Source organism: Nomascus leucogenys, chromosome 22a (genome assembly GCF_006542625.1).
Source record: "Nomascus leucogenys isolate Asia chromosome 22a, Asia_NLE_v1, whole genome shotgun sequence".
NCBI classification, from domain to species: domain Eukaryota; kingdom Metazoa; phylum Chordata; class Mammalia; order Primates; family Hylobatidae; genus Nomascus; species Nomascus leucogenys.
In genome coordinates, this window is record NC_044402.1 from 98,704,287 (window position 1) to 98,728,614 (window position 24,328).

Here is a 24,328-nt window from a genome sequence, read left to right on the forward strand (position 1 = left end):
ATATAGCTGAGTCGGAGAATTGCTAGAAGTTTACAGAATATTCATTTCCCTTAATGTTTCTCAGGTAAAGAGAAACTCACTTTTTAGCTGGTCATGTTTTATGGCTTTCCCTTGCTCTCATTATAAAGTCCAAAGTCTTTATATTGACCTACAAGGTCCTACATGGTCTGGCCTCACTGTCTCTGGTCTCACCCTGCACCACTCCCTCACTCTTACATTTAAGGAATAATGGACTTGTTTTATCTCCTCAGATGGTTTCAAGATCTTTTTCTTTCTTGTATCTGTCCTTCTGCTCTCTGTTCCACTGTAGGTGTATGTGTATAGGTGGATCTGTGAAAACACCCCCCCCACCACACACACACACACGCACATACACACTACCTGAACATTTCTACATTTCTTCTTCAATCTTGAGGTATCTTAGCACTCATGTACACAAACCTTTCCTGATCCTTCAATTATTTTGATTATACTTCTTATACACTGCTTTTGCAATCTGTACACCTCCCTTAACATCTCTTTGTACAGTGGTAATTAATTTGTCATCATTTATGTGCCCTTATTCCTTCACTTCCCTGCTAAACTGAAAACTTGTCTAGGGAAACTGTCTGTGTTGTTCACCTTGATCTCTAGCACAATACTTGACATATGGAAGAAGGGACTCAGTAAATATTCCTGATTAATGTACTGCCACAAAGACTCTCACTTTGTGGATAATTATCTCAATATCTGCTTATTCAGTTGACTGCAAGAGAAATTATATTTTTTCTTTTTTTTTAAAGGGGCCTAGAAAAATTTTGTAACTTTCAAGATACTGAAAAACTGTTGCCGTATGTATTAACAAGAAACCTGCCTCATCTCTGAGTATTCCTGTTGTCCCACCTCTGAATCCAAGAGGAAAGCAGTAATGGTATAAGCCTAGGGTAGGAGTAATTTTAAGAAATCTAACCATGGCCCAGGCTTATTCCAGAATAGAAGATAATCATAAAGTTTGCAAATTTGTTCTGTGTGCTTTGATGATTTTCATTTACATAAACGTAAAGACAAATTCGAGTCCATGAAGGTACCTAACTGGCCTTTTTGACCCACTGGGAGGGGTCACCCCAGGTGTGTACCGGGCTCATCCTATACCTGTAATGTATTACATCTTTAAAGAAAGCCGGGTATTTTTCTGCCTAGTAATTGTCAACCTTGTTCTGCTATTAACCAGTTTTTCTTTTGTCTGTTCACATCATACCATACTCAAAGTGTTTCCTGTTTTATTACACAAATTTTATTCTTTCTCAGTGTTAAATATGTGTGCTTTTGCAATAGTTGCCAAAACCAGGCATGTGAGTATCATATCTCTCTTTCTAGTAGATAGTTCTTTAAATGTAGAAAACTATTCATGTTCAGCTTCACAGAGACTCTAACAAGGGTCTATTCTGCTTTCTGAACCTTTCTGGGTTGTAACAATGTGTGCCATATGGCCTCAACAAACACTCCTTTGCAATGCCTAATTTTTTTGCAGCCAGCTTTCCCTCTTGAATGTATGTACTCGATGTGATTTTGCATATGCTTCTTTTATATAATGATCCAGATTCTTTGCTCTTCTGTTATATTATTTCATCATTGCTTCAAGGTCTTTAGCTTAAGCAAAAGATGACAGTGTCATCTACATATTTGAGGGGTCTCTAGTCCTTGAGTCCTTCTCTTTATCTGTAGAAACCTTGAAAGTTTTCTCAAGGCAGGAGGTGAAGAGTCTTAGTGAGATACCATCTATTAATTCTACACTACAAACTAACCTTTACCACCCAATTTTCGAGTTAAATGTAAGTGTATGATTTGTGAAGATATGTTTGGGGCACTTACCATGTGAATCTTCTATTGCTTCTTTTGTTCTTTCAACAAAGCATCAGTTTCCATTAAGTCAAAATTCTTTTCAAGTCCCACAAAAGCCATACAAAACAACTTGTTTACTGTCTATTGTTCAGCCTGCTCTGCAGTTTGAAAGAAAATAAAAAATAATGCCCACTTTAACTACCCATACATGTTGGGTTATATCAGTTGTTACATGCTTGTTTATTGTCTTTAAAAAGGTGTATCTCTAATTGAACTTCTGGACCACAGATAATATTAATCAAATGATTAATTAAGAAGCAGCAATCTTGAAGGAATAAATGTCAGCTAAGGAAATGGCCACACTTTCAAATTGATTCAGCCAACACTGTCACCCCATTCAAAGTGCAAGCAGGAGAAAATAAAAAATAATAAATAGAAGCTATGTAAACGTCAGGATCACAATACATACCCACAAAATGCAGATAAAACTCATGTCCAAGTGGACTCTGTGTACACACGGTCTCACACATTTGTTAGGTTCTCTCTGGGTCAGAGGATATGTGGAGAGATGCCTTTGCTATATCTTTTTGTTCCTTCCTCCCTTCCAACCCCTTTCTCTCTTCTTTCCTGCCTTCTTTTTTCTTAAAAAGGGTTGTTTACAAAATGGGATTCTGTGATGAAGATCTGTATATGGGTAGTTCAAAATGGAATAATAATGAGAGAGGCTGAAGTGCTGTAGAATGCCTTATTTGTTATCTATGGCTGAGGAGCACATTACTCCCAAACCGCAGCTTCAAACAGCAAATATTTATGACCTTGCAGTTTCTAGGGGTCAGGAAACCGGGTCCAGCTTAGCTGGGAGCTCCTCACTCAGTTCTTTCATGAGATTGTAGTCACATTGTCGGCTGGGGCCTCACCTGAGGCTCACTGGGGCAGGGAGCACAATCCACTTTCACATGTCTTCACCTGGTTGTTGGCAGCTTTTGCTTTTTCACCAGGTGGGCCTCTCCACAGGGCTGTCTCATGATGTGGCAGCTGATGTCCCCTGGGGTGAGTGTTCCAAGAAACAGTATGAGAGAGCACCCAAAATGGAAGTCACATATCTCAGAAATGACACTTTTTCACGTTTTCCATATTCTATTCATTAAAAGTGACTCAATCAATTTGACCATATTCAAGGAGAGGATTGCACGAGGGCATGAATATCAGGAGGTGGGGATTAGATAGAGTCATTTTAGAGGCTGCTACCAAATGTCCAAAGGCTTCTGCCTCCTCCTCTCTTCTTCCCCTTTAAATAGAATGTAAATTTATATATTTCCTGCAGTTAAATGCAGAAGCAATCATTTGCTCTTGTTTTGACATACTTATTAATATACTGACATTCATGGGGAAATGCCTTTTTCTTCCTAATCCCTACCCCTCTTCATCTCTTCTTATTGAAATACTACCTACCCATCAGTTTGGCTTATCTAATATACTTCTGTTATTTATTGATCAGTATATTCCTAGTGTCTAGCATAGTGTCTTCTGACACCCAACTGATACTCAATAATATTTGTTAAATAAACAAAATATGCCAACTCCCTTGAGTCATTACCAACAATCTCTTCCAGTCATGGGCTCTTCTTCCCATAAAACTCCTTGCATTTTGAGAGGCAGTATGGTTAAATGCCCAGTCTCTAGAGACAGAATTACTATCTTCCTTTCTTAATAGTGTCCTTTGGGAAGCTACCTAAATTTTCTGTGCCTCAGTCTTCACTTGTAAGTGGTGGTAGGATTGTTCTAAGAGGTAGAATAACACATATAAAGCTTAGTGTATTTCCACATGGCTGACACTTACTGATTATTTACTATATTACCTCTCATTATATGGGTATTTCTCATCATTACTCAATTATTTTCAATGCACTTCTCTTATGAAATCTTGCATTATTGTGGTTTATACAGCATTTTATCCCAACAAATAGAATATGTCAGAACTATTACAGTGAAATTTCTCATCCATCCCCCTTTTCTACACTGCAAAACTGAGACATGTCTGATTTGTCTTGGTCTTCCCAGTGCAGGACTGACACATAATTACTTTTTAACATACATTTTTGTACTTCAGACAAATTATGAGTAGAAATGGTGGCTTATAATATCATTTTTTTTTGTAAAACCCTTAAGACTGTAGTAGTGCAGTTTGTAAAGATGCTTGATATATTTTTTTGAAGTTTTTGGAATTAAGTTGAAATCTTGTCCCTTTACTTCTTCCTAACCCTAATTTTCCTTTCCTGCACTCATAATGGATTAACACAGTAAATCCAGACCTGCCATATATTATTTTAAGCTGCCATGAATACTTTTTAAACCAAGGTAGGGCATGCCTAAATAAATGAAACTAATTCATCATGTATATCTTTGGTTTCAATTCCTTATTTACCTTGGAACATTTCCTTTCCCTCCATAATCTCAAGAACACATCATTAGGATTATTTTTCACTTTTTTATTAACCCCAAATGCTTAATTATAGTTATTTTCAGCATACGTGATAATGGTTGAATATTAGTGAGTATGGCAATAAACTATGGAAATGCTGCTCCAAACAGATACAAACAAGGGTAAGAATGTATGGTGTATTAATATTTTCCATAAGAGGTTTCTCTGAATATATTTTTTTCATGCAAAAATTGTGTTGAAACTATACTTGGAGAACGAGAGCCTCCAGGGGCTTGTAGATGATGTTAAGCTTGATTATGCATATAATAAGCTAAAACTTTAGAGAATTCAAAAATATAACCAGGATAAAACAAGAAAACATTCAACTATTTCCAATGTTTTAAAACGAAAAGAGAAAATGGCGGCTAAATAAAAACTAAACTATTCATTTTATTATAAGTACAAGCTACAGAGCATGGTTAGATGCTGCATTTAGAAATTGTTTAGAAGTTGAATTCATTAAAATATTTCATAGTGCAAAGTTAGTATTGCTTCAAAAGGGAGTTCCAATGAAAATTCAAACAAGAGACATGCCTAGGTGTTCAAGAATGTGGGACCAAGTTTTAAAATAACTTATTTTACTAAAATGTAAAGTATAAATTTCTCATTTGGAGTCAGTTTCTACCAGCTGTCTTGTAAGTATTTATGATTATAGCATAAAGAAAGCTAGAAATGAATAAAGTAGCATGATTCACTTTCTATATCTCAAAGATTATAGACTTCCATTTGAGGTTTGTATTAGAGACACATTTTACTTTTGATCGTTGTGAACATGTGCAGACTTACAATTAAAATTTTGAAAAATGTTGGTGATATGTGAAAGTGGGAAAAATGGTACAATGATGCCTGCTTTTTTAGCGCTAGGAAAACCATATCCTTAACTGTTCTAATTTATACAAAGAGAGTCTGAAATCTCCCATCAGAGTCATTCCAAGACTATTTTGAGTCAGTGTAGCTAGTATTGTCCAAGTGTTCCAATATCCTTGAGTCAATTGACATTATTGGATCCCAAAGCAGCTAAAGATAAGGACATGTAAAACCTTACAAAAAAACAAAAAAAAACATGAGTATAGGAAATTGTTGCTAAATAAAACTTACAATAAATTAATTACGAATATAGAAAGATAAGAGAAAAAAATATTTAAGTGAAGCTTCTATAGTTTGGTCCTAAGCTATAACATCAACTGAGGGAAGTGTGTTTACAGTCATTTACTCAGCAATTTAAAAACTGCAGCTTCTTCATTCTGCCTGTCCAAGTTTCACTGTGGTACCACAATATGCTTTTCCTATCAAATCGTATTCACACTATGCCCTATTTCCTTAGGGATCATCACAGCATTAGGTGAGAAATTATGAAAAGGGATCAATTAATTCCACAATGTTGGCACCTTCAGGAAATTAAAATACTTAATCCATTAAAAGGATACTTTAGAAATGATGTTTATGCTGGAAATTTCTGACCCTGTAACAGGATCGAGGGAATCTTGCTTTACTTTTCTGGAAATTGAGCCTGAGCTACTACTGAAGACTTCCCTGTCTTATAGCGGTATTGAGGGAGAGGGTCAGAAATGACAAAATACTGGTTTTTAGAAAAATTCAGTATTTTGAATGCTTACAAGAGAATTTTAAGTTTCCTGTTGTTGTTTTTGGGATTTAGGATGTTAGTGGCATGAATAAAACACTATTCCTTTTATTCAGTAGTTTTGACTTCATGTAATTTAGTATAATCACTATTAGATAATTCAACATTATGTATTGGACTATCTTAAGTGGAATGATATATGAAGTATAATCAAAATTATGCTTGAAAATACAATATAGGCTCTAAGCTTGCTTCATTCTGCATTGCTTCTAGTTTGAATTTAATTTTTGAGTGTAATAATCCAATATTTGGATTGTCCTAAGTATGCACAGTCAGAAAGGGTGATATTTTTAAAGAGAAATAGTTTTCATCAAGTCCTCAGGCTTATATTAGGAATGTTAAGAAACATAAAAGATATTGTCAGTTGCAAATTGACAGTCTAATTAATAGTGTCTTTCCTGCCAGCTGATGTTAAATTCTAGGCACTAGAATTTTTCTTTGCTTCTATTTGGCTTTTGGTTAAAAGCTGGAACCAACATGGTGTAGAAACACCAGTTTTTCCTGATCTCTTGTTTCAGTTATTGTAGAAAGAGCAAAATATTTTAAAAGTTATAACATTTCATGTATTAGATATTTTAAGTATCAGATATAGATCAAACTATTTGTGGGGGAATGATTTGCACTCATTTAAAATTTCACCCCAGCGAGCCCAGAGGGGTGATGCCCAACATTCCTCTGCGTGTAGTTGCTGCCTAAGTGACACTTCTGAAGCAACACTTCGGGGAGCCGATGGCTGCTCGCAGCTGTTCCTTTTCACTCTTACTGGCTCCCAGATGCCATTGCAAAAAGAAATAACCTCAGTTCGGATTAATTTATGTTTTGATCAGAATCTCAATTTGGCCCCTGAGATACAAGAATTTCCAAGTTATTGGTTGAAGCTGGGCATCACAGAGTTTTCCACTTCTGTGCGGAGGGCAGGGAGGTAATGGGAAAGTGCGTGGAGTTTGTAGCCACCGGCTTGGATCACTAACTGTAAACTGGTTAACCACTTGGACCTTCAGTGTTTTTATCTGTAAAATGGAAATTCGAGATAATAATACGCTCCACATAGGGTTGCAGAGAGGAGTAAATTAGGTGATAGATGAAAAATACCTAGTCCAGGCTTGGTTCATTGTAGGCATTCAGTACTCTTTTATTCTTCATTTCCTCTAAGATCTCTTGAGAATCAGTTTAATTCACTGTGGGAGCCCTTGGTTTGGTATCCTTCTCTCCTTCATCTTTGTGCCTTTCTTCCCAGGTAGTAATATAAATGGCACTCTAAACATTTAGTAAATTCGAGTAAACTGACACTAATCCTGAAACAAAATCTGGGCTTTCTGGAAAATACAACTTTTTTTTTTTTCCTGATTCTAAAATAAATTCATGTTGGGTATAAAAATTTTTAAATTCAAAAAGTTATAAAAACTGAAATAAAAAGTACAGTACTTATAATTTCCCTATCCCAAATTAACAACTGATAATATTTTGGTAGTTTTTCTTCATATCTGTATTTTGATGTCTGTATATATAAAAATATATATGTATAAATCAAATCTCTCTTTACAGGCATGTATTCACATATATGTATATAAGTGTGTATATATATGTGAATATATATACATATATAGGTTTGTGTATACATATACAAAATAAGGATTGAGTATATATTGTTCTGTTTCATAGCTTTTTAATTTAATATTCTATTGTGACCATTTCCTATGTCATTAAATATTCTTCAGAGTAGATTTTTTACTGGATGATAATATTGCATCATATGGTTGGGCTATCATTTATTTGTTTTTTTCCTATTAGTGCCATTTAGGTTAATTCCAGTATTTTGCGCTATTAGTAGTAATGCTATACTAAGCATCTTTTCATGTAAATCTTCATGTATCATTCTTATATCTTCTTAAAGAAAATTCTAAAAGTAGGATTGTTGGGTCAGAAGAAATGGACAACTTAGGGCTGTAAAACATATTGACAATTTGTCTCTAAGAAGCAAAGATTGTATAATATTAACTTACATTATCATCAACAGAGTATGAGAGTGCCTAGTTTCCTAAAATGCTCATTGACACAGGATATTTTAAATAAATATTGAAAATGTGATGGCGACAATAGGGGAGGTATAATTTTTTTTAGGTGAAAAAGTGGTATCTTGTTACTACTAGTATGCATGAGAGATGTTGGTTTCGATATGTCTTGTGAATTCACTATTAGTTTGGAAAAGATGTTTAATTTTATTATACTTAGGTTCCTTTTATTTATTATGTCCTTAGATTTCTAGTAGTAAATAGATACTAAATTTTACTAAGTGTTTGTTCATTCTCTATTAAGATGTTTTGTCTCCCTTTACTTCTTAAAATAAATGTTAATGTTTTCTTACAATTAGTTTATGTCTATTGAAACTGTAGTGCAGAAGCTGTAAGTTCCTTAAGGGTCTTGCACAGTTGGGTTCTTATCAAATGGAGTTTCTACTTATCAAATTTCAGCTTCATTCTCTGAATATTCAAATACATTTTCAACTGCCTTCAGAGGAGAAACTGAGACTGTGAAAGGATGATGATACAACTGAAAATCTAATTCTAATCTTTTGAAATATAAAATTCTGATTCAAAGAGCAGTGGTCCAGTGGTTATAAATATAGGCCATGTTATAATACCGGGAAGACTTGAAAACATACCCGAGGTTGGCCCCGCCCCACATCAGCTGAGAATGTACGGTAGGGCTGAGATGTTGGTAGTGTTTTCAAAGCCTCCCAGCTGATTCTAATGAATAATGAGGGTTAAAAACCTATTAAGGAAATTGGATGCAGGTTCAAGCTCTAAATCTGCCCCTACTCAGCTGTAGCATCTTAGACAAACAGCCTATAAAGCTTGGGCCTTCAGAGAAGTAAGCGGGGTAACTAGCTGTTGAAATTTAAGCTGTCTACCTGTTGAAGAGTAAGCCGAAGCTTCCGCGATGCATGAATGTCCCCAGCCTGATGGTATCAGGAAGAAATGTTAATATCACAGGTACATGTCGATATATTTGATAGAGCATGTAAGTGTGGTTTATATACAGAATATATCATTTGAAATTAAAATAGAGGAAGTTTTAAGTGATTTCACTTCAGGGTCCTTGCTAAAGGCCGGGTAACGCTGCCAGTTCTTCTGTGAGAATTACAGATTAGCAAAGTGAGAATTGTAGCAGTTTGGCTGTAAAGATATTAAAAAGTCTAGTAAGTTTAAGTTATTTTCACTCCAGGAAAACTATAATCATTTGAAAGACCGAAGAACAAGAATGAAATTTAAAATAAGATTACATATTCGCAAAGCACTGTGTTGCTTTGTAGAGAGACATTGATGATTTTTTACCTGCATTTTGATTGTACTAAAGGGCTAATATCTTCATATTAAGAACAACTTGCAGTAGCTACTGTGATTACTTTAAACCTATAAGATTAAAAACATTTGCTTGACCGACATTTTTGTTATTGTAAGGAAATATCTCATTTCATTCTAAGGGTAACTTCTGCTGTATTGAAATGTAAATGGACATAAATGTTCAAATGTCACTGAGCATCCTGTCTGTTTAGCTCTCAAGATAAGAGCAAATACAGTTACTCTTAATTAATTGTTTGCATAGAAATTCTAGAATTGAAAGTTTGCTGACCAAACTACTCAAAAGGAAACACACTGTAACATAGCATTTCTAAGTGGAGCCTTAACAAAAAATACTAGCAGTTAAAAAGTGTCTGTGTGTCTGAATTTATAAGTGTGGATTTGAGTTGATGTGAATTTCCATGGCCTTATTACTTAATCTTTGTAGATGTGCATCATTATTAACTTTTTATGCAACAACTGTTCCTGTGTTGAGTGAAAACAATCCATACATGGCAGGCACAGATTTCTTGATCCAACTCTTAAAGGGACGCTTGCGGGGAAAGTAGCATAAAAGATAGAAGAACCCAGCTTCCTCATGAAATTTAAATTGTATAAATTCATAAGCTAAAATTACTGCTTTCAGCTCTCCTGTTTTACCGGTGTATTTTCTAAACTAGGGCAAGTAAAAACTAAAATTCATAATTTATAAACAATGTGGAAAAATTAGCGAATTATTTACAACACTTTTGAAAAATGTGTTCATATCTTGTACAAAAATTAGCTACCCTGTTAATCACAGTGGTGCCACAAATATGCTGGAAATTAGGACTTCCAATGTAAGTTTGGAATAAATAGTCCTGTAACTCAATCTGTGATTGGAAAACCAAACCGATCCTGAATGGTCTATTTAAACAAGTGCCAATTATTGAATAATTCTCTGACCTACACAGAAAGTTATTGTATATGGAAAGATTTTTTTCCTTAGAGTGCTTTATTCCAGATGCCCTTTTAAATTGTTTTTAATTCTCTGTGGGCAGTAGATAACTAAACCTACAGAATGTAGTAATGGCAAGGAGGAAACAATCACGTTGGCCACTTCTGGTTAAGAGTCATAGAAAAGGCATCTGTTATATATGAATTGCAGACTAGAAGGACTTTGACAGTTCATAGACCAGACCTAATTTATTAAACTAAGTTTCTAATATAAACAGTAATTTGTTTCAGGCACTGACACTGCAGGTCTGGATTATGTGAACCAGATATAAAGAACTGTATTTCCTTTTTGGAAAGTGTGGGTCTTTCGAACACTGAAAGAAAATAATCTAATATGTCATAATTGTAAATATGATGAAGATGGCCCGCCTTCCTGAGCATGGGCTGATTCACACTCTGCTTTTTAAATTTTCCAGAAGTTATTTTAAAAGTACTGAGGCATGGCTTATGAACTTCAAAGCACACCTGTGTGTAATATTCCAAACGGATGAGAAAATGGTGAGGCTACTTGAAGAGGTTCAAGCTTTCAAGCACTTTAATCTGAGGTATATTTTAGTTTAAGTCGTTGGTGAAAACATTCTCACTAGAAAATCAACCGTTTGATTAGAACAATATGAAGATTCCATTACTCTGTTGCATTATATTATAGACAAAGTTTGATGGAAAAGGAATCTGGTATTTACATATTAAAATACTCTGGACATTTGAAAAGGAATATGTACTAAATGTAGGTTCATTTCACGACTTTTTAAGGTGTGTTTTAATTAGGCCGAGTAAAATGTAGTTAGATTTTTAAGTGGATATATACTTTGTTGTTTGTGAAAGCACTAACATGCATTCTCACACACACCTAGTACCCGTTCTTAAATTATTTATATGCTGCAATTCCTAAGTAAAGCAAGAAAGAATCTACAAGTTCTTACTTTGTTGTTGTTCTGAAGAGAAGCATATTAGTTAGGATGATTTTGGCTACACACAACTCATTCTAAAATGTGGTAAAGCATGAAGGGCATTTTATTATCCTGCATAACAAGAAGTAAAGTGGATGGCAGGCACCTCCTTGACTGGTTGATCCAGTGGCTCAATGCTTAATTCACTGGCTTTCTCCTTGAGTCCTCACTCAACATTATCCAAACACATGACAGGGAGAGGTTCTGTCATGTATCACTCTGCAAAGAAGAAGAAAACTTTCTCTGAAATCTTAAATGAAGTTTATCAAATGTACCTTTATGACTGATTGGTCAGCAGTTGGGAAATGTAGCTATACCTATATTGACTATAGCCAGGAGAATGGAATTACCCTGATGGGTTTAAACTAAAGAACATATCACCTTCCACCTGAGGGATAAGGCTTTCTTTAGTTTTCTTTTTAAAGACAGGGCCTGGCTCTGTTGTCCAGGCTGGAGTGCAGTGGAACTATCACAGCTCACTACAACCTCTGCCTCCTGGGCTCAAGCAATCCTACTGTTTCAGCCTCCTGAGTAGCTGGGACTACAGGCACATGCCACCATGCCCTGCTAATTTTTTTTTTTTTTTTTTTTTTTTTTGTAGAGACAGGGTTTTGCCATGTTGTTCAGGCTGGTGTCAAACTCCTGGGCTGAAGCAAGCCACCTGCCTTGGCCTTCCAAAGTGCTGGAATTATAGGCATGAGCCACCTTGTCCAGCCAGCTTTCTGATATCTAAACAAAGTCAGAGTACATTTAGCAAGGAAAAAGTGGGAAATTACCATTTGGTAGGCAACCAGCAATGTCTGCCAAAGGTAGGAATAAGAAATAGCATTAATTTATTAGTAACACCTGAACAATAGATGTTAGGCATACAAGGAAAATTACACAATATTATTTTATTACCTAGACAAGTCTGTTTTATCTTTCCATGACACATCTTATATAATGTAAATAAAAATATTTATAGCATAATAAATTTAGATAAGGTAAAATCCAATAGAAGCTGTGCAATAAAAGTAGACTGAAACATTTAGATTATTTTTGTTGAGGTGACTATGCTGGTTAGTCACAAATAGGGTTAGTTTTCTCAAGCCATTTTGGCTTATGCAACTCTGATTTGACAAGTTATTGACTAAATACATCCAGTCAATGGATAGTTTTCATGTTTCAGAGAGACAATCTGAATTGTCCTCCTCCCTACTCATCAAAGGTAGTGTTACCTTGGTGTGGAGAAAATGAGAGAAAGATGAGGGGGTGTTTGGGTCAGGGGAGGAGACAGTGAATATGATACAGATGGAACCAATTGTTGGGCACCGTGACTCATTTAGTGTTCCTCTCTTTTACCATATTGAGTGATAGGTACTTTCATTCTTGCTTGTAACATAATTTAAGTAACTTTAATTTTTTAAAGTTAGACTCTAACATATAGCTTGAAAATATAATATACTGAGTAGTCTTAAAAATATGTTGTCTTCTTAGTATGTGGGCTGTCCTTATTGAGAATGACATTGACCCATTCGAAGTGATGATTTGCTACCACATTTTAGTATCTTGAAATAATAGCTTCATAAAATTGTCTTCTTTAGTCAACAAATGTTGAAGCCCTACTAGAACTACAAGGAGCAGTACTAATCCTGGGCTCACTCCTTCTATGGTTTGAATGTTTGTTCCCTCTGTAATTCATGTTAAAATTTAATCCCCAGTGTGGCAGTATTGAGAGGTGGGACCTTTAAGAGGTGATTGGGTTAGGAGGGCTCTGCCTTCATGACTAGATCAATGGATAAATGAATTAATAGGTTATCCAGGAGTGACTGCGGGCTTTATAAGAAGAAGAGGGACCTGAGCTAGCACACTCAGCCCCCTTGTTATGCGGCCTCAAGGAGTCCAGTAAGAAGGCCAGCAGCAGGTGCAGCCCCTCAACCTTGGACTTCTCAGCTTCCATAACTATATATGAAATAAATTCCTTTTCTTCATAAATTGCCCAGTTTCAGGTATTCTGTTGTAAGCAACAGAAAACAGACTAAGACAGCTTCTTTCTTTGAAAACATTTTAGAGGCGTAATAGAGATTCAGAAATTTTAGAAAAACTGCTTTACTCATGGACACACTAATTCAGAGTGTATCTTTAAATAGAGAGATGATTTCATGATGAATAACTGCAACTGTTAACAACCATACTCAAATAGCACTTGCTCCTGCTGTTAAATGTGTAATAGTGGTTCACCTGGCCCTTGGTTTGACTCTGCCCACAAACGGGCTGTGTCCATGAAGTATGGCGTACAAAGCGAGAAGACTGAAAAACATATAAACAGCAAAGAAAACCAAACCCAGTCTTACTTCATAGCTGCATAAGTTTTGGGATTTAGATGTGCACATTTATATAATGCAGGCAATTACTTGGGGAAGGCACATTAGTTGCACATAGTTTCATAGCTCTTAAGACTAAAATTTGCTCTGTAGGGGTTATTACTCTTTTTTGTTTATAATAACTTGTTTCTTTTGAATATAACTTTTTAGTATTGTCTTTGTATTGAAAAATTTGGCATAGTAGTGTCAATGTATAGGAAGGTTAATCTGAGATTTAAATCAGGAGTGGACATTAAAATGAGCTAATCTAAAACACCAGTTTTCTCAGTTGCATCTCTGTGTGTCTCTTATCCCACCCAACATTCTCCTTCCCTTCAAAAAAAAGAAAAATAAGTGTTTAGAAAAATCATGTACCTGGAGTTGGATATTTAAGTTCTTCTGGATTTCCCGATTTTTACTTCCACTTTTGCCTTGGTTGGAATAATATAATTTATATGCTTCTGATTCATTCACACTGATTGCCACTTTGGACAAGACAGTGCTTCAGTTTCCTCATCTGTAGCAGTAAAATTTCATGATTCTTAGAAGTTTGGATTCCTATTGATTGACTCATGATCTTTGTTTTACATGACATAACACCTAGACTCAGAGGAATTTTTCACATTTCAATGGAAGGATTTCAATTACAGATTCATTTTTACTACTAAGTAGCTACATTGCTGCTTAATCCATGGAATTAGGTACACCAGTCCTGAATGTAAGTTGCTAATTAGAAGAACAGCTTATTTCAAATACAGATTTTCTGTAACCAAGATATTGCAGATGTAGAATCACACCTGCAAAAAAAAAGAATTTGAAAATATTCTGTGCATGTGTTTAGCAGTGAATTTGGTTAAAAATAAGTAAATTCTATAAATTCACGATGGCTTTCTTATATTAGAATGCTTTTTATTTGAGTCTCTCTTTGCCACAGTGTTATTTCTGGTTTCAGTGTAAAACTTTAAAAGGAATTTTGAAAGTTTGGTGTTTGCATTGCTTGCTTCCTTTGAGAAAGGCAAAAGCAAAATGAGCTAATTTTTTAGGATTATAAAAAAGTTGTGTCTTTTGTAAGTTAAATAAGCCTTTAACACGTACAAGCTTTTAAAATGTATCCATTTTAGCTTGGTATTTAAAAGAATTTCCATTTAATTTTCAGACGTTATCTTTTTAAAATAAGAGAATAAAAAGTAGATACAAGTGTATTTTTAAGACTGTATGATTTTTTCCCCTTCATGTCATATAAAATGAAAAATCGTTATTGCCCATTGGTTGTTGCTTAGAACATGGAATGCAATCAACCTCAATGTGACTTGTTATCTGTGATTGTGTGCAACCAAGGGGGATCTTAATTGGATTTTAATTGATTATTAACTTTTTGGTAGGACATAGAAAGCAGGTGTAAATGATAATACAGCAGATTATTGACAAATTATATTTAAAAGCTGTGGGATTAGTCACATCAAAGAAGAAACTCAAAGAGCACATTATAAGCTAGAAAAAGAAAACATTATTCCAAAGGGTCTTTTTATGTAGTATTGAGGGGATTAAGTCTGATGTGTTAAATTTCTTAAATAAATCTCCAGATTTGGCTTCAGTAAAATTTTGACTTTATTTTCCCCTGATTCTTTTTCCATTCATGCTTTAGTTGGGATAATATAATTGATGTATTTCTGATTCATTCTTACAATAAACTGTGTATTTTTCCTTAAATCTATTATCCATGTTAAAGATTACTTTAATAGCTATATTTTTCTTATCAATGGCCATATTTTGTCAGTTAAGAACATATTTAACCAGCAAATTGATATGATATGCTAAGTGTTACAGAGGTGCTATCAAGTCACACTACAGTCTTGAGAGTAGAAAATTGTAATATGAGCTCATCACTGGTGGGTCTGCTTTTCAACCTCGGTGGCGGAATACCAGGCACAGGTGTGGATTTCAGCACCTTAATCTGTCTCCACCTTACATGATCTCTAGGGTCAAAAGCCTGAGACACTACGTAGTTGCTTTGTGTTTCCTGGAGAGGACCTCGTAAAAGCGGGCCATTTTTTTCTTTATGCATTCTCTGGCCAACTCTTACACTACTTGAACTTCCCCATCCTGTGTACTTGGGACCGTTGGGATGTGTTTCAAATTTATTTTCACAGTGAATTGCTCCCTTACCCTACAGAATATGCTTCCTGAACTCTGGGAACACCACACCAGGAAATACTTTGAGTAAATGGTGGTTATGGAGATGAGAGTGGCATAGGGACTGGTGAGGTTTACTTCTTTGCATAAGATCAGATGTAGGAAGTGGATTATCTTTCTAATTTTTAATGCTATTCCCAAGAGGTATAGCTTATAAGATGACATTACATTTATTGTAAGTTAAAAAAAACTGGAATAGGAAGAATAAATAAAATTTTGGCTCTGTATCTTTTTGCTTATGCATTAATATTTTGTAACCGGTGTTTCTGAAATCTTTGGAAGCAACTAATGTGGAAGTTATCTTCTGGAAAGAGGAGAGGGAGAGGAATATGACCTTATAAGAGTAATGACAATGAGCACAATTATTCCCTGCTTGGAGTGAGACAGATGGCTGTTTTGGTTGCTCCAAAGCAGAGAAGAAAGGCTTAATTTTCCCCACTGCATTAAACATAGAGAAGAAGAGAGGAGTGGAAAATAACCAAGTTATAATATTGATGGATTCTAACCCCTACTCCAACAATGAATTTTCCTGGACCCATGCCCAGAACACTGCAAACACTGTAACAGTGGTATAATAGTTTCTACACATAGACCCAGCATCTCTCATGCTCCTGGCACTTATGTATCCAGTACACCTAAAGTTCGGGGTCAGCAAATTCAAATGCCCCCAAGGGCCCAAGCAGTTAATCTGAGTCATGTCTTGGGTGCAAACTGTGGCCATGTGGGGAACACAAGCCATTTCTTAACTGGATTCCAATGACAGCCTTTTTTTTTGCCAAATGCGAATGTAAGCCTAGTGTTACCAGATATTCCAGTTTTCAAGGGAAACCACAAGTTTGGATTTTCATGCAAAAGATGGACATTTTAATGTGAAATCTAACAATTTTTAAATGTTGGCAACAGAATACAATTTTTAAAAAACAATAAAAAGGACTCACCTATCAGATTGGAGCAGTGAGTTTGATGTATCAGACATACGTATAGTCTTGGCTGCTAGCAGTGCTAATAATAGTAGTAACCAATGTTATTCTCCTAATACGCAATTTGTGCCCTGCCGAGAGGGAGAAGTATAATCATAGGCATATTCACTAAGGCAACCTATGTGCTTGAAAACATACATGGACAGTTTTTGTTCATATCCATAGGAGATAATTTGACCAAATCTTTTACATTTTTTTATTATACTTTAAGTTCTAGGGTACATGGGCACAACATGCAGGTTTGTTACCTATGTATACATGTGCCATGTTGGTTTGCTGCACCCATTAACTTGTCATTTACATTAGGTATATCTCCTAATGCTGTCCCTCTCTCCTCCCCCTACCCCACAACAGGCCCCCGGTGTGTGATGTTCCCCTTCCTGTGTCAAAGTGTTCTCATTGGTCAATTCCCACCTATGAGTGAGAACATGCAGTGTTTGGGTTTCTGTCCTTGTGATAGTTTGCTGAGAATGATGGTTTCCAGCTTCATCCATGTCCCTACAAAGGACATGAACTCATTCGCTTTTATGGCTGCATAGTATTCCATGGTATATATGTGCCACATTTTCTTAATCCAGTCTATCATTGATGGGCATTTGGGTTGGTTCCAAGTCTTTGCTATTGTGAATAGTGCCACAATAAACATATGTGTGCATGTGTCTTTATAGCAGCACAATTTATAATCCATTGGGTATATAGCCAGTAATGGGATAGCTGGGTCAAATGGTATTTCTAGTTCTAGATCCTTGAGGAATCACCACACTGTCTTCCACAATGGTTGAACCAGTTTAGACTTTTAATACCCAGAGTTAGCAATACTAGTTCTTGATATTTTAGTATATACTCTTATTCATTGAAATATTCATGTTTTTGTTAGAATAATACCATTATTTGGTATTAATAATCTAAAACTTGAAGCATTTACATTTTAAGGCATACCTGGAATTAATTTTTTTGTTTGTTTTTTGAAAAAGGGTTTCGCTCTATCACCCAGGCTGGAGTGCAGTGGTGTGATCTCGGTTCATTGCAACCCCTGCCTCCAGGGCTCAAACAGAGGTTGATCCTCTCATATCAGCCTCCCATGTAGCTGGGATTACAGGTGTGCACCACTATGCCTGGCTAATTTTTGTATATATATATACATATATATATATATGTTTGTGTGTGTGTGTGAGGGGGGTAAAAACGGAGTTTTACCATGTTGTCCAGGCTGGTCTTGAACTTCTGGGCTCAAGCAGTCTGCCCACCTCAACCTCCTAAAGTCACGGGATTACAGGCATGAGCCACCATGCCCAGCTGAAATTTTTTGAATCAAATAAAGTTTAGACAGTGTTTTTCTGTATTGCCATAACCCTGATAATAAGGAAAAAATAGGACAATTAATGAAAACCTTTTGTAACAAAATGTATACAGTCACACTCTACTTCAAAGATTTTCTAAACAACTAGCATATGTGACTCTATTAAATTATACAAATAACACTGCATCAGAATCTCTGCCTAAGATGATAAAACCATGGACAACAAGGTTAAACTGGAAAAGATTTTTTGTTTGGTGCTAAATTATATCTTGATATTGATAAAATGTTGGCAATAGTAGTACAAGTATTTCAGTATTAAGTAAAATACATAGTGACTATGATACTGTCATTTTGCTTTGTATTACAGTCACTGTGTGCACTAAGTCTGACTACAAGAATAAATGGGGCTGGGCGTGGTGGCTCATGCCTGTAATCCCAGCACTTTGGGAGGCCAGCCGGGTGGATCACTTGAGGTCAGGAGTTAGAGATCAGCCTGGCCAACATGGTGAAACCCTGTCTCTACTAAAAATACAAAAATTAGCTAGGCATGGTGGTGCACACCTGTAATCCCAGCTACTCGGGAGGCTGAGGCATGAGAATTGCTTGAACTCAGGAGGCAGAGGTTGCAGTGAGCCAAGATCATGCCACTGCACTCCAGCCTGGGCAACAGAGCAAGACTTTGTCTCAAAACAAACAAACAAAAAAAGAATGGGTACATAATTTACAAGTAAGGTTTAACAGGACACATTAGTAATATGATATTTTTCCTTATTTATCTTTTCTTTCTAGTGATCTTATATACACATATTTCTTCCTAAATAAACTGACAAACTTTCACCTAAATGACTTATTGAAGATCAGTACTCTAATTAGCTTTCCTAAACCTTACATAACATTTTTGCAAATTCTATTTCCCTAGACATGCTTTCCCATGATCTTCTACCTGAATAATTGAAATACATCTAAAGTGTATTTTTGTATGTGTTTTAATCTCCAGCAGTTGGTTTTCTTCTTGTAATTCACATAAAATTGTCATTTTTCCCCAAAATATTACTTGCTGTTTTAGATGATGAGAGCAATAGATGATAGCAAACAGTGCTAATATGCTTTGTAAAACTGAAATGAATACAATGAAGGATGCTACTAAAAAGATGGTATTCATTAGGGATAGAATGTCATTTCATTTGTGAGAGTAGAGAAAAAAAAAAAAAAAGGCTAAATCTTGGCACAGACAGATTCCAGGCTTTCTGACTGCCATTTGGCTGCTCCATCGCAATGCTCTGTACCATCACCTTTGTCTTTGAACTAGAGAGCTCACTCACAGCAGCTTTGCCTAGCTCATGGATGTGTGCTAGCACTTGCTGGAAGGGGACAGAATGTTTGATATTTTTGAATAGATTCCAGCAGTTGTGAATGCTCCATTCTGCTTTTATAGAGGTTATTAAATTTTGTAATATACTTTATGCATCTGCAATATATTCATTATTTTGCTTAAAAACAATAGCATTGTTTACAGCTGAAGTAGAAAAACTGAGTTCAAAATAAAGAGCTCTTGTTATATAGAATATATAAAGGCAACTACTGCTGTGATTTTTTTTTTTTCCCTCAAACTTGAAAAACTCGAAGGGTTGCATCTGGATTTTTACAGCAAAAAGTGATACTGGGCAAAAACTAGGAAACGGCAACCATTTTACTCTATCAGTGCATGAAAGTTACATTAAGTCCAATAGAAGTGTTTAAATAAAAAGAGACAACCTAAATATGCCAGGCCAAATTACCTATTAGCACTGTATACTTTATATATGCAAATGAAACCCATCTGAAACTATTTGATCTCAGCATTGCTAATAAACAGCCAATGGATCTAATTATTTAACATTTACAATGATAGTGTAGGAATAAATTTTCTCATAATAATTTTTATGAAGTGTATCCTTTGATCTAAGATCTTTAATGACACTGAAGTAATCATTTATCATTGTTGGGCAGCCACAAAATATGTAGAGACTGAGCTAGACTATGTGCAGCTCACTAAGAGTTTATGCCTACTGGGAGTACGTGCATTTTGGTTTTGATATATGTGAATGATATATTACAGACACAAACTACTGTGTATTGATGATAGTGTTCTCAGGGAAAAGGTGGGCATCTGTATTACAAAGAGCAGAGATAAATGGTGGCTATTTTTATAGATATAAAGATCTTTCAATTTCGTCAAATGATATTAAAATACACTGCATGAAAATAGCCACTTTATGAATATTTAAAAAAATACTATATGTGTATCCAATCTACTCCTGAGGTGATATATGTGGAAAAATGTTCTGGGGATTTGAAATAAAAAATTATCTTCCTGGCTCTGCCAAATGCTTGATATATGACCTTGGACATGGAGAAGGGCAGTGACAATTACAAGAGAAATACCCAGAGTGTTGCAGGTTATATTGTTGCTCTGAAAGGTCAAAGGTTGCTATATCCAGGTAAGTCAGGACAAAAAGAGGCAGCACATTCCTCTTGTAGATGAGCCTGGAATTGAGGGGAAACAAAATTCCTTGTCTTCTCTAGTTGAAATGGAGGCTTCTGCTTCAAAAGCCCTAACCCTGTATATAAAGTTTGGAAATTTGTTCTATCAGGCTTAAAATAAGGGTTTGACCATGTAAATCTCTGAGGTCTCTCTCAGTTCTAAAACTTGATAACCGTCTTTTCCATTTAAATAAATTTCAGTTATTTTTTTTTGGCATTCTACTGATTATTGGAACAAACATCAGATGCCATACTGAAACCTTCCCCTTTTTTGACCAGTCATGGAGAGGCACTGATTTTTCTTCAATATCTGTTCTGCAGCTTGGTATAGTTATCTCTTAATTCTTTTGCCTGCAGAATGCTCTTATCTCATTTGCTTGTATGTGTTATAAGTACTGGATTCTTTAAGATATGTCTGTTTATATTTCCAGAAGTGAATATTTTATTTATTTATTTTATTTATTTATTTTCGAGATGGTGTCTCGCTCTGTCGCCCAGGCTGGAGTGCAGTGGCACGATCTCGGCTCAGTGCAAGCTCCACCTCCCGGGTTCAAGCGATTCTCCTGCCTCAGCCTCCCAAGTAGCTGGGATTACAGGAGCCCACCACCACTCCCGGCTAATTTTTTGTATTTTTAGTAGAGACGAGGTTTCACCGTGTTAGCCAGGATGGTCTCAATCTCCTGACCTCGTGATCTGCCTGCCTCGGCCTCCGAAAGTACTGGGATTACAGGCGTGAGCCATCACACCCGGCTGTGAATATTTTATTTAAAATATACTTGTTTTAAATGATTTTTGTAATAGGACTGAAATGTATAAATTTTAATGTTACAAATATAAAATGAATATTTTTGACTGTGAAGAAGGGATGAATGACAAGTTGGTATGTTAGGGTATTTTAAAAGTCATATATTTTAGATGAGTTAGGACTTTACAAGAGCTTTTAAAGAAGTGAAGAAGGTTATATGTTTCTTTTCATTGATAGAATACAACCGTTTAAAATTAATACTTTCAGGCTGGGTGCGGTGGCTCATGCCTGTAATCCCAGCACTTCGGGAGGCCGAGGCGGGTGGATCACGCACTCCAGAGAGTGAGACCATCCTAGCCAACATGATGAAACCCCGTCTCTACTAAAAATACAAAAAATTAGCCAGACGTGGTGGCGGATGCCTATATCCCAGCTAGGGAGGCTGAGGCAAGAGGATCACTTGAGCGTGGAAGGCAGAGGTTGCAGTGAGCCAAGATTGTGCCACTGCTCTCCAGCCTGGCAACAGAGTGAGACTCCATCTCAAAAAAAAATATTAAAACAAAAAAATAATAAAATTATACTTTCAAGTTCATAGCTTAAGAAGATATGCTTAACTGGAATTAGAAACAATGCTGACGATGTTTTCTGAGATATATCAGGAACAGGGTCTTTTAAAATTATATACTCATTGAGTATTCATTCTGTGGGAAATAATGTGCAGGGAACTAGGGTAGGTATGATGGGGTGATGGAAAACAGTCAAGATTAAGATACTGGCTCTGGTCAGTGTTTTGAGAGTCAATTGAGAATGCTTTATCTCTTTTTTGCTTATAACTTCTCTCTTCTTTTGTACTTTATAACTATTTTATTTAGCAAACAGATTCCAGTGGGCATTTTAAAGATACAGTTTATGATACAAGATGTAACATCATAAGACTGACTTTAAAAATAAATGGACTTTTGAATAACTAGAAAGAATTACACACACCTAAGTGATACATAAGTAGACATACAGGAAATAGATGGCTTGCTTTGATGATTATTTTCTTTTACAAAACTTACTAATTAAAAGTAGAGTATTAGATCGTTGGTGACAAAGTATTAAAGAAGACATTTAATTTTTCTCTTATCCATGTGATATTTGGTGTCCTCTGCAAATCTGGGGTAGAGGGTGTCGGGTATAGATACAGACTTTTGGATGGAGCATTCCGAAGCATGAACTACTAATGGAAACCAAACTATGATACAGAGAGCTTGAGCTTTAGACTTTTCCATTTATATGCCCTTTGATCTAAACTTTTCTGAACTTTTTTCTTTCATAAAAATGGAAATGTTAATTCTCACTTTGCATGTGTCACAAACCTGCTGTATATAGATGAATACACAATGAGATATACATATAAGATGCTATTTGATATTATACTTATATGATAGTGTATAATAGTGTACAATCTGTACAGATGGTATATTGAATATTCTCTAAAAACTTGTAAAATACTATGTTAAGAGTTATAATGAATAAATAATAACTTGTATCTATTTCTCCAGGCATTTTTGACTCGTTAGAAAAATAAATTCATAGGCCAAGCGCGGTGGCTCACGCCTGTAATCCCAGCACTTTGGGAGGCCGAGACGGGCGGATCACCAGGTCAGGATATTGAAACCATCCTGGCTAACACGGTGAAACCTCGTCTCTACTAAAAATACAAAAACTTTAGCCAGGCGTGGTGGTGGACGCCTATAGTCCCAGCTACTCGGGAGGCTGAGGCAGGAGAATGGTGTGAACCCAGGAGGCAGAGCTTGCAGCAAGCCAAGATCGCGCCACTGCACTCCAGCCTGGGTGACTGAGACTCTGTCTCAGAAAAAAAAAGAAAAAAGAAAAATAAATTAAGAGGTTAAAGAAATATTATCTTTTAGAATAGTAAACCATATATTTTCTGAACATGGTAATCTGTAATTTTTAATTGTGTTCCCCTGTTAGAATACCGAGAGCTAGGCCTGGCTAATCTGCGTATACAGGTTTTCATAAACCAGATGTAGCTAGACCTAGGCATATGGCACGAGGAAGTCTAGACCATGAGGAAAGGGTAAAAATTTTATCCCTTCCATCCTTAGAGAAATGTGGGAAGAAGAAAGAAAAGTCAGGTAGAATGAGAAAAATCACACAGCAAAGTCTTCATCCCTCTGTCATGAAGCTTAATCTTGCACCAGAGCAAAGAATTATAGAACCATTTAAACATCCTTACTCTTGATACGGGAGCAACAAGAGATGGAAGAGGAGATGTCAACTATCCATTAAAAAATATTTTCTGAAGGAGGTTAAATATTAATACAAAGGGCCAGTGTCATATTGTCTCCACTACCATCTCAACTTATCTTCATCTAACAGGGTAAAGACTTATGAGGAAGATAAATTTGTAACAGAAAAAAGAAATCTAAAGTAATATGAGAAAATGTGTTTCTCTTCTACAAATGTCTTTGCTTCATTATTACACCATTTCATGATGTGTTATCTTGTCAGATGTTCCTTTTTTTTTTAAATATACTTTAAGTTCTGGTGTCATGTGCAGAACATGTAGGTTTGTTACATAGCTATACACCTGTCATGGTGGTTTGATGCACCCATCAACATGTCATCTACATTAGGTATTTCTCCTAATGCTATCCCTCCCCTAGCCCCCCACCCCCTGACAGGCCCTGGTGTGTGATGTTTCCCCTCCCCTTGTCCATGTGTTCTCATTGTTCAAATCCAACTTCTGAGAACACGCAGTGTTTGGTTTTCTGTTCTTGTGTTAATTTGCTGACAGTGATGGTTTCCAGCTTCATCCATGTCCCTGCAAAGGATATGAACTCATCCTTTTTTATGGCTGCATACTATTCCATGGTGTCTATGTGCCACATTTTCTTCATCCGGTCTATCATTGATGGGCATTTGGATTGGTTACAAGTCTTTGCTATGGTGAACAGTGCCACAATAAGCATACATGTGTATGTTTCTTTATAGTAGAATGATT